This window comes from Lissotriton vulgaris, chromosome 11, assembly GCF_964263255.1.
Source record: "Lissotriton vulgaris chromosome 11, aLisVul1.2, whole genome shotgun sequence".
Taxonomy (NCBI): Eukaryota; Metazoa; Chordata; class Amphibia; order Caudata; family Salamandridae; genus Lissotriton; species Lissotriton vulgaris.
Window position 1 is genome coordinate 145,549,435 of NC_141699.1, and position 16,646 is coordinate 145,566,080.

Below are 16,646 nucleotides of genomic sequence, written 5' to 3' on the forward strand. Positions count from 1 at the left end.
CCTGACTTCAGTCCAATAGACTACAGTGTCCTTAGAAATGATAGCAGGCTACAGTGGACTACATACCACTGAAGTCATGGAGGTGGGTGAGTGGGACTTAGAAGGGTCTTGGTCTCCTTGTATAAGGTGGTCATGAAGGTGGTCGGGTGAATGAGAACTAGAAGCGTTTTGGTTCCTGTATAAGAAGGGATTGGTGGGCAGGAATTCTGTGAGTAGCTCACCTTGAGTGTAAGACAATGTTCAGGCATCACAAAGCCCTGAAATTCCATGTGGACTCGCTGGATGCAGGTTACCCTTAAATTATTTGGATTAATGGGGATTCTGACAGGGATTTCACAGAGAAAAACTTGTGAATTTTCGGCATTATAATATTGGTGCTGGAGGTGAAATCTCATCAGGAGACTTGGAATGCCAGAGCAGTGGGTCCTTGTAAGGTTTGTGTATAATACCGTTTTGAAGATTTTTTTGTATTGCTATCCTTAATTGAAGTGCAAGGAGAAAATTACTACGATGACACCTGACCTGACAGCACCACATCCTGAAGAAAGAGGCAGGCTTTTGGGAAGAGAGTCCCCACCAGTCTTCACATTTTATCAAGGAAGATAAGCAGCATTGACCCAGAGTTCGTGGTGCATGCGCAGTCCTGGCTGAGTGCTGACCTATCAACCCTAATACATCAGGTTTGCCTGCCATGAAGTCGAGAGAAGATGTTGGGATGGAGAGGAAATATAGCTAAATCTCCCTGTTACCCTTCACCTCGATATTGAGTGCTTCTCCAAAGTACATCCCATCCCCCTTATTTTTCAACGTTTCTCCTTTGCATCTCATGGCCTTCACTTACTAGTGCCTCTATGCTCCAGTATGAACTGCTTCTTAGGTATAGCGTGTTTACCTAGTGACTGAATAATGTGGTTTTGATCAGTCGTATTTGGTTGTATTGAGCCTTTCAGTACAGGCGGTGCAGGCATGAATGCTGCTTGATTCACTTAAGTTTGATGTGACTGGAAATGTGTGTTGTGGAAGTGCTCGTGTTAATCCTCCTAAGTGGAAGCAAGCGCTGCACTTGGTCTGCGGGTTCCTGGGGGGAAACGGCTTCATTGTCTTTGATGTGGGTGGTTACTTGTGGGAAGTTTGGAATGTTGTTGACTGCTGTCATTATTAGTGGCTGAACTTCGACGAGCCGTGATGAGGCTGATAGAAATGTTTCTCCATGTAGCATACAAAATATACCAACTTTTGAGATTGAAACAACCCTTCACATGAAAAGTAAAACAACTTTTCGAACAATGTTTTGAAGTTAAACTTCTGTCATCTTCTGCTCCACTATACTAAATATATAAAGCAGCATTCTCTGGCTCGGCTTTCCAACAGGAAAGATTCCAGTTCTGCATTCCTTTGGCCCTCCTCCTGTGCCCTATCACCGCAGCTGGCTCTTACGAAATAGAATCTGTGCCAAAGGCTTTCAGTTTCGTCTCCCATGATGTCCACAGCGCCCTGTTTACTTTTAAATGATCTCGGAGAAGTCAGGGGTTTGCACCCACCATTAACCTTTTGTTTGTTGTGCTCACACTTTGACGTGGTGCTAATATACCCCCTGCTAGCTCAACAGGGATTACTTATTAGAAATACCAGTGAAACACTGCCTCAACCCAGGCGCTGGGCAAATGACACATATCCTCCAAGGAAGAAGGATGTCCCTATGAGCTAGCCTCCCATAAAGAATAAACAGTCTGTTGAAATTTGCTGGGCACTCAGGAGCAGTATCGGTGTGTATCGGTGTCCACTTTTCTTCTCCACCCACAGAAGACTCGTAGAGGCTTGTGGCTTTTTGATGTAAAAGGTACTAGTGGCACGCTTAGAGTTCTATATCTTTTTTTTAACTTATTTTAACAGACATGGATACCTTGAGACCCATCACCAAGGTGGAAAGGTGGACTGTCTACCTGTATAATGCTCTTTATTCTACAAGCAGGTGACTAGTGAGAAGTGTGAGTGACCCACCAGGAGTAGTATCTACCTTGCTCAACCATTCTGTCTTCACTGATAAATCGGCCTAAATAGTGATGCGCACAATATTTCATATGATCTCACCAGCGCTGACTGAGCAGTGTTGTGCACATGCTGGTGTATAAGACATTGTCTGAGCAAAGTCCTCTTGTACTGTGGTCTCTATCAAGGGAATGAGTTCCTTTAATGTGCATGACTTTAAGAAGTAGGTAAAAAAATATGTCTGCTATCCTTTGAGTGTTGTTTACTTTGTTGTAGCTTTCTTAGTAGGCCTTGACGGTATGTTGAGAACATCAGCAATGCCTAGTGGTTTTCATCAAGCAAGGTGTGGACAAATACCTAAGTTCTAGGAAAGAGTTTTCCCTCTTTGGAAGGTTAAACACGAATGAGTGCTCACCCTTCTGGGGATCAAAAGAATCAATGTGCTTGCAAACAGTGTAGATCCCCTCTTTGTGTTTTGAGTAGCCAGGACTTGCCTTGGTTGGAAGAGAAAAGTGGGAATTATTTGCCTTGCGATAAAAACATTTGTTCCACAGGCTATGAGGGACTATTTGAACAGCTCTTATGTTAGCACAACGGTTAATGGGACAGAGTTGAACGTCTTCTAGAATTCATGTGAAGTGAAGGCTGTCATTAAGGTTCTATCAAGCTGTTGAATTCTCTCCTACTCCAATTTTGAATGCTTGATCTCGTCCAGCTGTGGAGATTGAGTTTATTCCATACCTTTGGGTTCCTCTTTCGGGTGTGGGATGGCTTTTAAAGCTTCATTGGCCTTTTTAATTGGTCTGTCTAGTACAGACTTCAAACAACTGCCCAACCAAGAAACCCTGCATTTGTCTGCTAACCTGCCTTTGATTTGTCTCAACCCGTTTACAATACTGACTGCACCTGGTACAATTTGTGTATCCTGTTACTGCGTAGCTAGCAGTTTGGAGTCCTTCGTGTGTATCTGTGATTTGGTATGAGCTGGTATGAACAGTGGTTGTGCATCCCATCTGGCATAGTGTCAGGAGAAAGTTTCAGCTTAAATCCCCTTGTTGTGGTGGCACTTAGGTTACATCGCGGGAAAGAACAAAGTTTCCTAGAGCTATTTTGAAGATCTTTGCATCAAGCTCTGGAGTACAGAATAGGAGGTCTCGTCGTTTTTCAGATTTTTGCTTCTGTATTTATAATTTGTTTTTGATTTTTTCTGGTCCCTTTTGTTTGCAGTCTGTTTTGTTGCTCCAATCTTGGCAGTTTCTTGTCTATTTAAGTCTTCTTTGTGTTTTCTCCTTGTTTTCAAGGCTGTACAAACCATACAGGACCTATGGAAAATCCTATTTAGTTAGGCAGGTGAACAGAACGATGGCCTTGAAAGTACACCACACCTTTTTCTTAAAGGCATATGCATGATCTGCTACTCTGCTGGAATAAGGTTCATGGACTCTGTGCAGACCTTGAAGTATTGGAAAGGTTTAGGCTTGCTTCCTTTACTTGCTGATGATCCAATTGGTACTCCAAATTGAGCTCTACTTGGATTACGACCTACGCTTAGGTCATTGTTCTGTTACTGACTTTAAGAGAGTCCTCAGACAACAGCAGTTAGGTGTTTTTGTGACCCAAGTAGAGGTTAGAGAAGTCGTGCTTCGATCTGACTATTTTCATAAAGCAGACAAAGCACCAGTTGGATTTCTTTCACCACTCCAAACAAATTACATCCTGCTAATCCTCTTTTGGGTGATCAGAATTTTTTAGAAAAATTCTTTATTAAGTTTTAATCATATGAGAACGAAGATGCAGATAAATCAAGTTTGTTGAACAAAGGATACAGAGGCTACAGTTCGGTGAATGCTTCAAATGTAATCATTGGAAATATAGTGAGCATCCAGGTTGACGCACAATTCATCAGAACAATAGTATGCAGTCAATGGTAGATAAACATATTAGTCACTGAAGACATCCTATGGCATACCTAAGGCCAAAAGACCTAGGCCCAAGGGTATCCCCAGATGGTATGTAGAATTGTACCCCTCTGTCCCTCATGCAAAATCTGTAGCAGTTCAACTCATACAGGACAGTCTGGTTCAAGTGAAATAGGCTCTTTTGAGTATGTTGAGTTGTACCGGGAGAAATCTGTCCCGTATGGCCAACTTCCTTAGGGTACCTTCAGGCTGCCCCCAACCGTCATCCTCTAGGTCAGTGGTTATTAACCTGTGGTAAGGTTTCCAAAGTCTACTCAGGGGGTCCACTACTGCTTAGAAATGTAAATAATATTAACACTTTAATAAAGTATATATACATTAAGATTCAGACTGTAAACTTGGCGGCTACAAATTAAGTTAATATCCTTGGATTGATACGTGGGAGCATCTCAAGTGCTTCAAACAAGATATAGTATGGATGATGAGTGGCCTCAATTCTGTTTAGAAAAGCTCCAGCTATCCCATTAAAATTATTTATTTTAAAATATATTTGTGAATGATATTAAATATTTCACCATTTGTGTACCTGTTTGATGAATGCTTGTTTCTATATTTTTTGTCCACTGTTTTGCAGTTCAAATCATCAAAAATGCTTTGGCCCGGGTCCCCAGCTTCCCGTAATGACTCAGTGGGGTTCCCAGGATTCTAATAATGATTTATTGGGGGTCCCTGGATTCTGGTAGTGATTAGGTGGGGGTCTACAGCAATCAAGTTAATACCCTCTGCTCTAGCTTGCCTAGGTCTTGTTTCCACTTGTTCCTATCCGCTTTCTGATGGGGGAATATTGGTAAGCTGTGTAGTGTAACATTTTGGGACTGTGTGTTTGGTGATGGGTTTTATCTGTAGGCATCAGAGATACTGATTCCCAGTTATGTCTTATTGTTATTGCAATTTGGAGAACGATATCATTTTGTTGCCAGACATTCCCCACCTTGGAAATGCCCAAGAGGTCATTTCTTGTGTTCCTCGACCACCCACAGATCTCGGAGGTCTCAGTCTCCCAAAGGGGTCTCCAGCATTAATTTATCTTTCTAAACCATTGCTTGCATTGCCCCTTTCCATGTCCTAATGACCATAGCTGTCGGATCAGAGGGAGATGGAGGGTTGGGTGGTTGGTATTCATTGATGCAGATGTGCTTTACCAATGGCTCTTGCTATCAGTACCAGGAAGAGGTGTGGCGCCGCGGCTAGGGCGACTGACTCCGGAATTTGGGATCACGGTTCAATCCCCGGCCCCGGCGGCAGGTTAGCCCAGCACCATGTGACTCTGGGCAATAGCTCGCTTAATCTTCCCGACGGCCCCCAGCGCCTAGAGACCCTTACGGGTGATTGTGCGCTTTACAAATCTGGATTATTATTATATCAGTCCAGGAAGTGCATGGTCTTAAACCTCATCCCTGAAGCTCTACTGTTTCATCCCGTAGTCTATTCAACTTTGCACAAGTTCAAATGTGAGGCCGACAGAAAGTAAGGCGTATAGGTTAAGGAGGAAGGAGGAAAGGGGAAGGAAGGCTGGGTGAAGGTATCCAATGCACAGGCACAGTTTAAAAATGGAAAACCCTCATATTTTAAGCACGGAAGTCCTCCCCAACTGTTGGATCCTCAACAGTATTGTGCATAGCCTTTCATAACACCCCCTTTAAGGGCTGAAATAGAATGTGCTTTGTTTGTCAAATCTCTATCCCAGCTGAATTTATTTGGATTTTGCCTGGTTTCTTAGAGCCACATTACTCTGTCTATGTGGGGATATTGTATTTTATCCTTTTGTGAGAAAACTGAGAAGCATGATTAGATTGCAATTTTGGCATTTTTTTTGTTGCAGATTTTCAGTAATGGTCTCAGGTTTGATTGAAGGATCTCCTGTCTTCTGTTCTTCCGAGTCGACTCTTGTCTTGAAGGTGGTTTTGAAGTAGGCTCCTAACTTTGCCGACTCCAAGGAAGAACAAGAAGGTTAATTAGCCAAACCCAGTAATGCATATGCAGTGAAATATTTAAGGTAAACCTCCAAATTATTGTTTTTTCTATGCAATGTTTATGGACTTCCTTCGGGGAGCCATAAGAAAAGTTGGCTGGTTCAGGTTCTGTTGTTTTACTGCATCCACGTTTCAGTCCAATTTCAAGTTGTAAGTAACTAAAGAAGGCCAGCTATGTTTTCTGGTTAGTCTGGTGTCTGTTGTTACTGCTTCTGGCTTATCTGACCTGACACAGATTCAATTGTGTATTATCTAAGGGCCCCACCGGTATTGGTGATTGGTGTCCACTCGTACTACATAAATGAAAATGGTTCGTCCATGGCCCACTTATTTGTCATATTGGCGTGTTTACATTTGAACATATTTGACGTTTATATAGCTTTATTGGCAGTGCTTTGCTTTTGCCGAAAAGATATCCACAAACTGACCCCTGCTTTTCAGAGACATGTTGTGGGTTCATAAGCCCCCAAAAGCAAGGCAGGCACTCAAGTTTGGACCCCAGACTGTCTATTTCTGAATGGCAGTACATGGGAAGACCTGGATAAAGCGGTTGATCTAAGGGATAATAGACTTTTTTGGGAAATAATAAATAGGCCTTTTTTAAAAACAGGGGAAGAAAATACCATTCGAGTGCATATACCTGAAGACTCCTGGGTAGCTCATTATAGTAAAATCTTCAATACCAAGGAGAAACTACAGACTGCTACCACGGGCAAGGATGAATATTGTAATGTTAACATGGAATCAGCAAAGATACTTAGTGACTCATTAACGCTCTCGGAAGTGGAGCTGGCTTTGACTAAGGGGGCGGCTTTAAAGGCCCCTGGCCCTCATGCAGTACCCTTAGACCTTTTTAAACATAATCTGAAGGTCTGGTCCCCATTACTTCTGAATGTTTTTAAGGCATTAGTGCTGGGGCCCATTCCGACCTCCTGGAAAGAGGCAGTTTTGGTGCCTATTTTCAAAAAGGGTGATAAGTCTGACCCACGTTGCTATAGACCAATATCATTAATTGACGCATCATGCAAGTTAATGGGTAGGGTAATATTGGCGCGTCTGGAATCGTGGGCAGAGTCGGCGGGGGTTATTGTAGAATCCCGATATGGTTTTAGGAGGGGGAAAGGAACTACTGAGCAGTGCTTGAATCTAGCACTGATCATGGGCAAGTACATGGGTGCAAAGAATAGTTCTATTCACTTGGCATTTATGGACTTGTCCAGTGCATTTGAGCAGGGATAAATTGTGGCGTATGATGGACTCTATGGGGTTCGAGGAGCCTTTGGTTACTTTGCTCCGCAGGTTGCACACTGCCACAATGGTCGGAATTAGATATGGCCCTGGAGGAGAGAAAACAAGACCTATATTATCCACCGAAGGCGTCCGACAGGGATGTATTTTAGCCCCTTTTCTATTTTTGGTTTATACGAATGGTCTAGAGGGCTTTCTATTAGAAACTGGTGCTGATTTTCCGAAGATAAACGGTAAAAGAATTCCAATGTTGTCATATGCAGATGACACTGTCCTAATGGCCCTTACTCCCAATAGCATGCAGATCTGTCTGAATGCTTTCGATATGTTTATGAGAAAATTAGATCTAGGGGTCAACTTTACTAAATCTTTTGCCATGACTTGCGGCTCGAAAAATGTAAATATTCGCAAATACAGGGTGAGGAACTCCAATATAGAGAAAGTTGATAACTTCAATTATCTGGGAAACCTTTTTAATTAAAAATTGAACTGGGAACCTTTGTGGTCAGCCAGGGTTCAAAAGGTTACACAGTCAACTGAAGCTCTCTTTCGCTTTGCTAGTAAATTAGGACAACGACGTATAGCTGAAATAACATCTTTATATAAAGCTAAATGTGTTTCTGCTCTGACCTATGGTGCTGGTGTTTGGGGGTCACAAAAGTGTGAAAAAATACAGATTATGGAGAATAGGTTTCTAAAACGCTTACTATCTGTCCCATCGGGCACATCTAACATATTCTGCCACGGAGAGGTTGGAATTGAGTTTGTAAGCGATATTATTCACGTTGCACCTTTAATATTATGGTCTAAAGTTTGGCAATCTAATGAACTGAAATTAACCAAAGATATCCTTCAAGATTGCCTTAAACTCGAGCATTACAGGGAAATCCCATGGCTACGATATGTCAGGGAGACCTTCTATAAGATAGGGCTGGGAAATATGTTTATAAATCCTGACATGCTTAGTAAGGATGCTAAGGAAGTTATTAAAAATGCCTATAGTGTTAAACTGGGTTCTTTAAAGACAAATGATTATGTATCACGGGTACGGGGAAGGCTAGTTCAACCCTTTTATCTGTCATATATCATGAACACGCAATGGCGCTTTTATCTTACAAGATTTCGCCTTGGCACTTTACACTTCCTCTTTGCTTTTCCAAAGCAGGGGGGTTGGTGGGAGAAGTTACCTTGTTGCCCTTGTAATAATAAGGTTTCGCAAAATACTCTCCACCTTTTTCTCTTTTGTACTTTGTATAAGGTCCCAAGAAACACCTTTATCAGACCATTATTATTATCTCTTGGAACGTGCTATTACAAAGAAGCCTATGAATTCTTGTTATCTCTGTCAACTGCAAACACCTGTAATGCTGTACTGAATTTTATTAGATCAGCTCTGATGATCAGAAATAGATATTGAATGTTCATGGTATTTAGTTTTAAACTGTACTATGGTTTTATTTTAGAATCCTGCAAACATGTATTGTGATTTTATGGTAGATTAATTGTTTTGTTTTTAAATTGATGTATACTTTTATGATTTCCTTGTGGAATCGAAATAAAGTTATTTGAATTGAATTGAATGGCAGTACACTGGGCGCCTGACATACTATTGGTTTCATCAGTAACAATGCCTGCAATGCACAGAATTGCAGACTTTCCTACAGCTAAAACCGCACTCATATTATACTAAATGTAAATTGTAATTCACTCCTGGGTTAGTGAGTAGCATTGTCCAAGTTGAGGCTTCTTATGATTTGCAACGAATACTAGATAGTGTGAAATGGGCCTCCACCCCTTTTCTAATTCTAAAGATATGCATCAGTGCTTTAGGACCATGAAGGAGAAGCTGTCCGTAGTGGGCAGTTTCCTCTTTGTCAGAGTAACATGCCAGCATCAGGGGGAGATGACTGCATGCATTCTAGGGACCTGCTGCATGCTTCCTGAATTCCCATTTGCATGATGTCAATTTGACGTAAACATTGTAGCTCCTATCTCATTGAGCGAGGAGTGCAGTAATCTTAAGCATCTCTCTGCAAAGAGCACTTTCTAAGAAACTGTTAAAGTAATGTTAATTACTTTATTCATAACTATTATCCTTGTTTACAGTATGTCTAATGACCTGCAAAAATAATGAATCTCCTGATAATGTTTCCTCTCAGATTGAGGACATCGGCCAGGCATGGCAGTTGAGGGAATTGAAGATGGATCAGCTATAGATGGCTTTAATACGGCGTTTTAAATGAAAGACTTAGGAGGTGTCTACCGCTCATCTACCAGAGATTTAAATTTCAGTGCCCTGTCAAAAAGCAGCCCAAGATAAGAGAAAGACTGCACCTTCTCTAGGGTGTGGGACCCTATCTTATATACATATTTCTTACAGGGATTCGTGCCTGCCAGCCTCACGAATGACTTACTCGGATTCACTGATAAATCTAGGGTGTCCATAAAATGAGTGAATTCCTCAATCAGACACTGCAGACCCCTCGGGGTGCGAGCGAGCAGGACCGCGTCATCCGCGTACAAAAGCACCGGTATATGGCGCGAGCCTGCTTTCGGACAGTCTGAGTTTAGGGCAATCAGCGACCTCTCTAGATTGTTAATGTAGAGCGAGAAAAGGAAAGGGGCAAGAATGCACCCTTGTCTCACTCCACTGGTGCACGGGAAAGATTCAGTATTCCCCCCATCCCTATTATAGCGCACGTTTGCGGTAGTTTCCCGATGTAACTCCCTAAGAATACTGATCAAACCTGGGTCAATGCCCATCTCACTCATCATGGCCCACAACTTGCTCCTGTTCACATGGTCAAATGCAGCCGCTAAATCCATAAACCCCATATATATGGCTTCATTGCTGGCTTTGGTGTATTTAGCCACCAGCATATAAAGGTTTAAACATTGGTCACTAGTGGACCTTCCTGCTCTAAAACCATACTGGGTATCTACAATAATGCTATGTTCTTCAGTCCAGTCAATTAACCGTTCAAGGATGACCCGACCCAGGATTTTGGCAGAGACATCGATCAGTGAGATGGGTCTATAACATTGAGGGTTGTCCCTATTACCCTTCTTGAAAATAGTGACAATTATTCCGGTGGACCATGAGCGAGGTAGTTCAGACTTGACCGCCACATTTAAAACCCTTGTTAAGATGGGGGCCCATAAGTCAACATTGCTTAGATATAGGTCGGGTGGTGTACCGTCAGGGCCTGGGGCTTTATTACGAGACAGGCCCTGGATCCCCCTGGTAATTTCTTCCAGTGAGAATTCAACGTCCATGCTACGCCCCCCCCTCCATCTCCTACCAGCTCATGATTATAAAGACCCTCAAAATGAGACACCCACTGGTCGGGTAGGATATTTGTTCCTATATCCGGGGTGGTACTGTCCTGAAAGCATGGCCTATTAATTATTCTCCAGAATGCTGTCTGATCTCTTTTTTCTCCAGCCTCCCTTAAATCAGCCCACGCTTCAGCTTGAAGAGAAGACTTCCTTTGTTTTAGGGCATTTTTGTATATCTGTCTACAGTGAGCTATCCTTAGTTTATCCCTCGGCTTAGATTTCAAGCTAGATTTTAGGTCTCTCAGGGCACATGAGCATTTGTTATCAAACCATCTTGGTTGGGAGATATTTCCCCCAGGGCCCTTTGCCTTTAATAGGTTTTCGACCAGGCTAGTCACTGACCGAAATGCCCTTACCAAGGGGCTGCCTACTATCTCTAGATCTAGGTACTTCTCGATCAAGTTTTTTCCTTTATCCATTAATGATTTGTAAAAAAACTTTACTATTGATTTTAACCCACCTCAGTTGTCTACCCTGGTCCATAGCTCTCAGTTCGATGTCCGGGTGTAAACACCTCTTGGGTCTACCTCTATCTATAAGTACTACAGCCAAGGGGTTGTGATCACTGAATATGCTCCAATCTATCCTAACAGAGCTAATACAGTTTCTAAAAAACCTGAAAACCACAATATAATCTATGTAAAAGGAGCAACCTCTACCTTTAAAGGTAGGGGTCAAAGACCCATCTTCCTCCAAGCTGACCATGTCTATCGTGTGTTCCAGAGCATGAAATTTTAGAAGCTTACTAAGGGCTGTTTCCTCTACAGTGTGTTCGAAGCGTGAACCCTTCTCGATCGAGCAAGATGACTAATCACTAGTCAATGGGAACAAGTTTGGGCATAAATGGCAATTTAAATCGCCCATCACTAGAACAGAAGGTTCTACAACCCCTTTCTTGCGAGCTAGCTCCTGACTGAGTCTTTGGTCTAATTCCTGTATCGGGGAATTATTTCCTATTGCTAGCCCCGTGTTATAAATATTGAATAAAATCAACCTCCACCCGCCTCCAGTAAATCCAGCTCGATCTTGCTAGAAACTGCCCCAATAACTTTCCGCAGCATGATGTCAATCGCGGTGAGCTGTGCGTTCCGTGGGAGCGATAAATTAGGCTCCGGCAATGTAGCCTCGGTAGTAGGGGTATTGTGCGATTTAACTTTTGATGAGCCGGTTTTCATACAACTAACCATGCTATAAATAGGGAGGCTAATATTAATACTAATGTGCGAGGACTACCCCGTTTTCCCTCAATACACACTACCCTAGCAAATCAAAACACCCAGGCAATAACCGTTGACCATACCACATAAGATTTTATAAATTCCCCGTGCTCAGTCCAAGATGACTAATAGTCTAATTGTCTTACTTTCAGTAATGTTTCTCAGACCAACAGGCAACAGGGGTCTTGAACTCTTCTACATCCAAGGGGGGTGGCCCAGCACGGCCTCTTCCGTCCTCGGACGGGAGGGCCCGGCGCGACCCGCGCGCGATCCCGCGACGCGGGGGATGTCCGTGATTTTATGCGCCTCCTGGCGTGGATGTTGGCGGCTTCCGGCCGCAAAGGCACCTGGGCGTTGTAGTCCCACTCGGTCCCCCCGACTGCGGCCGCGCTCTGGTGGTGAGGAGCTGCGGCGGCTGGGGGAGACCGTGTGCTGCAATGCGGGCTCGGCGGGGAGGAGAACGGGCTTCAGGCTATGCCCCAGCAATGTTCAGTCCTCACCAGCAACAGCAAAACAAAAGCAAGGTCTTTCCTTTCATTTTACTATTGCTATCACAGTTCCATAAATTCAATGTTTTTGATAAGTCCAGTGCAGAGAATGTTGCGAAAAAAATAGTGACCACACCAGGTGAGATGAAGTACTTACTGCTACGCTCCGCTTTTACGTGGGACACGACATGGAGGGGAGAAACATGAATAAATATACTCTATCTGAAAGAAACACGTTAGTATTAGATTCCTTACCTTAGAATATCCCCAGGCGTCAGACTGGATCCGGAAATTTTTGCGTAGCAATACCCCTGCACGTCATTAGGCGTCGTCTCCGGCTCCGCGTCCGTGTCGTCTGCGCCGGAATGACGTCGTCGGAGTACTTAGACGCCGCCCATGCGCGCTGACGTCAGTTCTTCTTTTTTCCACGCCAGCTAGCGCAGATCCGGAGAAGCTCTACCCCTTAGTCACTTTTTGACTAAAACCTTTTTGATAATTTTTGATCTTCAAGTCGTTCTCGACTTCCCAGGTGCCGTTAGGGATGCACGGGTTCAAACCCTGCTCGAAGTGTAGTCGACTGATGTCGAGTACCGACCCCCATCGCCGGTGTCTGCAGTGCCTAGGCCTCGACCACGACGACCGTTCCTGTTCCGACTGTCGAGCTCTGACGTCGAAGGCTAGGCGGGAGCGGTCCCGCAAGTGGCTCGAGCTCCGGCAGTCGGCCCGCGCCATTCGAGGTCCCGGTCCCATGGGAGGTCGAGGGATCGGTCGCGGGGACGGAGCCCTCGCAGCTCCGGAAGTCGGCATCTGTCTTCTGGTTCCTCCTCAGGTAAGAGGCATGAGAGGTGGGAGTGGCGTCATCGCTCCTCCGACCGCCCCCGACGCTCGCCCGACGCGGCCGGGGTTTTGGATGGCACCACCCACGCGGCTCCGCAGAAGTCGCTAGCGCCGCATCCTGCCCCACACCTTCGGGTCCCTGAACAGGATGCGACGCCGGCGGAGATCGAGCGGTACCTCATGGCCATGAGGTCGCTCTCTTCTCCACCGGACCCCACGGCGCCTTCGGGCCCACTGGGTTCGGCTCCGGGGCCTGGCGGGTCGCGTGCTTCGGCACCAATGCCGCAGACGGACTTCGGTCCCGGCACAGCAGGCCCCGGCCGGATCCGGCTCCGGATCCGGGTCGACGCCGGTCGACCTTACGACCTCACCGGCGCCGCCCCCCAAGGGTGTCACCACCGGTGCCGACTTCGGTCGACGCCGGCCCCAGTTCTTCTGTCGATCCCGTTCAGCCATCGACACGGCCCCGTTGGGCACCGTACGAGACGGCTCTGGGTACCTTCTACTTAAATGAACGGGCCCGATTATTGATCCTGGCTACCAGGCATTGGGTGACGAAGAGGACTGGGAGGGGTCTGAGGACCCTCTGACACGGGAGTGTCAGGACCAAGCAGACTGGACAGAGGAGCTTGGGGAAGCCAGCGGCCTGGATCTCTCTCCGGACACTGGTTTTGTCTCCCCTCCAACCGTGGCTACGGAGGAGGGGGCAGCCTATAGCGTAGTGCTGATGCGGGCGGCTAAGGCCTTAAACCTTACGCTCCCCTCAGCGGCAGTGAGGACTAATCTCCTCACCGAGGTCCTCAAACCACAGTCAAGCTCGGTCGAGCCTCTGCTGCCGTTCAATGAGGCCTTATGTGACGTTCTGCTGGGCACCTGGTCCAAGCCCGCCTCAGGACAGCCTGTGGACAGGAACGTGGCCAGACGCTACTGCCCGGCTCCGGGTGACCCAAGCTTTCTGTCGACCCACCCAACCCCGAGAACCTGGTTATCCAGGCCTCTAACTCCCAGACCGCGTTCCCGTCGGCCCCTCCCAACAGGGAATCCAAGAGGTTTGAACAATTTTGGCAAAAAGGTGTTCTCGTCCCTTAGTCTGGGACTGCGGTCAGTCAACACCGCATGCCTCTTGGGCCGCTACACCCACACCCTGTGGGACACGGTTGCGGACGTGCTGCCACAATGCCCTGAGGAGGTCAGGGCTAAACTCGCCCAAGCCCTAGTGGAGGGTCGAGATGCGGCACGGTACTCTATCCGGTGCGGACTGGATACCACAGATACGCTAGGCAGATCGATGGCCACGACAGTGGCGGTCAGACGCCACGCCTGGCTACGGTGCGCCAATTATTCGGCCGATGTCCAGGCCACACTTCTGGACATGCCTGTTTGGCGACCAGGCAGACCACGAGCTTGAGCGCTTTAAGGACTCCAGGGCTACGGCCAAGCAAATGGGTGCCTTTTGCTCCTTTCGTGGCCAAGGAAGGGGCGCCCCCACACGGACCGTCAGCCACACGCCGCAGCAGAATGTCCAGCGCGGTGGCAGCCGTGAGAACTGCCGGGGAGGCGGTCGGGGTCCAAGGCGAGGCCAGTCCGCACCAGCTCCCGCAGCACCCGCCTCCAAACCTTCCTCGTCCGAGTTTTTAGGCCCATGTGACGCCAATGGGGGGCAGGGTCCGCCATTACCTCTTCCACTGGCGTACAGTCACATCGGACAGGTGGGTGCTGCAAAACGTCCAGAGGGGCTACTCACTCCCCTTCAAGACGACCCCTCCAGCCATGCCACCGCAGTACCACCGCGTGTCGGGGGACCACTTGCAACTTCTGCAGGAGGAAGTTACGGCCCTCTTGGCCAAGGGGGCCATCCAGCGCGTTCCTGGGCCAGAAGTAGGGTGTGGTTGCTACTCCCACTACTTTCTGGTACCCAAAAAGGGCAAAGGGGGCCTACGCCCTATTTTGGACCTACGGAGCGTCAACGGCTTCCTCCGGAAGGAGAAGTTCAAAATGTTGACTTTAGCTCAGGTCTTGGCTGCCCTAGACCCCCAAGACTTGATGGTGGCGTTGGACTTGCAGGACGCCTACTTTCACATCCCCGTCCTGCCGGCCCACCGACGTTACCTGCGGTTCACGGTAGGCCTCGAGCACTTTCAATTCACCGTGCTCCCCTTTGGCCTTACCAGCGCCCCACGGGTGTTCACGAAAGTGATGGCGGTGGTCGCAGCTAATCTGCGCAGGTTAGGAGTTTCAGTCTTCCCCTACCTTGACGACTGGTTGTTGAAGGCGGGCTCGCCCCAAACAGTCGTCAGCCACCTCTAGATTACGGCGGATCTCCTGCACCTGCTGGGGTTTTCCATCAACGTGCCGAAATCACACCTGTGCCCCTCCCAAAAGCTCCTGTTCATCGGAGCTGTTCTGGACTCGGCGCAGTTTCAGGTTTATCCTCCCGAGCAGCGAGGCAGGGATATTCAGGCTCTGGTTCCCATCTTCCAGCCGTTATCCCGGGTTTCGGTCAAGTTGACGCTGCGGCTCCTGGGGCTGTTGGCTTCCTGCATCCTTCTGGTGCATCACGCCCGGTGGCGGATGCGGGCTCTGCAGTGGGACCTGAAGTTTCAGTGGGCCCAGCATCAAGGCAACCTGTCCGACCATGTCCTGATCTCGGAGTGCGCTGCGAGACAGTTGCAGTGGTGGCTCACGGACCGCGATTGGGTCAACAGCAGATCCCTCTCCCTTCCCCAACCGGAGCACGTAGTTGTGACAGACGCGTCCCTTCAGGGCTGGGGAGGCCACATGGGAGAGGCGGAGATCAGAGGCCTCTGGTCTCCGGCGGAGTCCCAGCTCCATATCAACCTTCTGGAGCTGAGGGCGATTCGTCTAGCACTGAAGGCATTCCTCCCCTCTGTCCGGGGGAGTGTAGTGCAGGTGTTCACAGACAACACCACCGCCATGTGGTACTGCAACAAACAGGGCGGTGTGGGGTCCTGGACTCTCTGTCAAGAGGCTCTGCGGCTCTGGCAGTGGCTGGAACATCAGTGCGTGACCCTGGTGGTTCACCACCTGGCGGGTTCTCTGAACGCCAGGGCGGACAAACTCAGCCGACGGTGCTCGATGGATCACGAATGGCGTCTGAACTCGGACATGGCGCAAGGCATCTTTCTGCAGTGGGGAGAGCCTTGGTTAGATCTATTCGCCACTGAAGAGAACGCGCAATGTCGTCAATTCTGCTCGTTGGAATTTCCAAGGCGGCACTCGCTCGGCGACTCGTTTCGTCGCGAGTGGAGTTGCGGTCTTTTATACGCCTTTCCGCCTATACCACTTCTGCCCAGAGTGCTGAAGAAGATCAGGCGCAACCGGGCCCAGGTCATCCTTGTGGCTCCGGACTGGGCTCGAAGGTTCTGGTATCCCTAGCTACTCAACATGTCAGTCGGTCCCCCGATCCGTCTGCCTCTTCAGGAGGACCTTCTGTCGCAGCAACAGGGGACGGTCCTCCACCCGAACCTGTCCAGTCTCCAACTCCATGCTTGGAGATTGAGCGGCGGCAGTTGAGGCCATTTGACTTGCCTCCTGAAGTTTGTAATGTTATTCTGG

The 16,646-nt window shown here is 47.4% G+C and overlaps 1 protein-coding gene across 13 annotated transcripts in view; it reads left to right on the forward strand.

Annotated features, from left to right (window-relative positions):
* Positions 1 to 16,646, forward strand: part of CLIP1 (CAP-Gly domain containing linker protein 1) — an 804,228-nt gene that overhangs the window by 99,541 nt on the left and 688,041 nt on the right. For 4 of the 13 annotated variants that reach the window (XM_086942962.1, XM_086942957.1, XM_086942964.1 and 1 more), the window contains exon 2: positions 5,791 to 5,964. The exons of the other annotated variants lie outside the window; for them this stretch is intronic. The gene's annotated coding sequence lies outside the window, so the exon portion shown is untranslated. The remainder of the gene's footprint in view (positions 1 to 5,790; positions 5,965 to 16,646) is intronic. 13 annotated transcript variants of the gene reach the window in all.